Raw genomic sequence first — 434 nt, 5'->3', positions numbered from 1 at the left:
GAGTCGACCCTCCTGTCCAGATCAGGAGGGGAGAAAGGGCTCAGAGGAGGGGGTGCCGGAAAACCTCAGTGTTCCTCTCGAGGGAGACCGGGAATTCGGGGAACTTTGTGGGTCGCATCAAGGGTGCCAAGTGCCCTTTCGACCTCCAATTCCTAACGGGGGACTTCTCCTGAGACGCTGTAGCGGGAAAGGGCTTCATCTTGCGATGACGGGGCAGCCACGGGGTTTTTCTCGAGTTACGGCGGGATTCTCGAGTTACGACGGGGAATTCAGGATGCCTCTTGTGTTGGCCCAGGCAAGTCCAATCTTCCATTTGAGTTGCGAAGGAAAGCTGGGGATTGCTCTCGAGTGACTGCAGGGCCAATAGACCTCATCTAGGCTTGTGTCCAGAAGGCAATGTTCCTCTCCAGGGGCGACAGGGATCTCGGGGTTGC

General features: G+C 57.4%; 1 protein-coding gene across 1 annotated transcript in view; it reads right to left on the bottom strand.

Annotated features, from left to right (window-relative positions):
- Positions 1-434, bottom strand: part of KLHL32 (kelch-like family member 32) — a 217,723-nt gene that overhangs the window by 206,072 nt on the left and 11,217 nt on the right. The window lies entirely within an intron of this gene.

The sequence above is a fragment of the Bison bison genome, unplaced genomic scaffold (genome assembly GCF_000754665.1).
Source record: "Bison bison bison isolate TAMUID 2011002044 unplaced genomic scaffold, Bison_UMD1.0 scf7180017864035, whole genome shotgun sequence".
Lineage (NCBI taxonomy): Eukaryota > Metazoa > Chordata > Mammalia > Artiodactyla > Bovidae > Bison > Bison bison.
The sequence above is the reverse complement of the archived record's forward strand: the minus strand, read 5'-3'. Positions and strand labels throughout refer to the sequence as shown.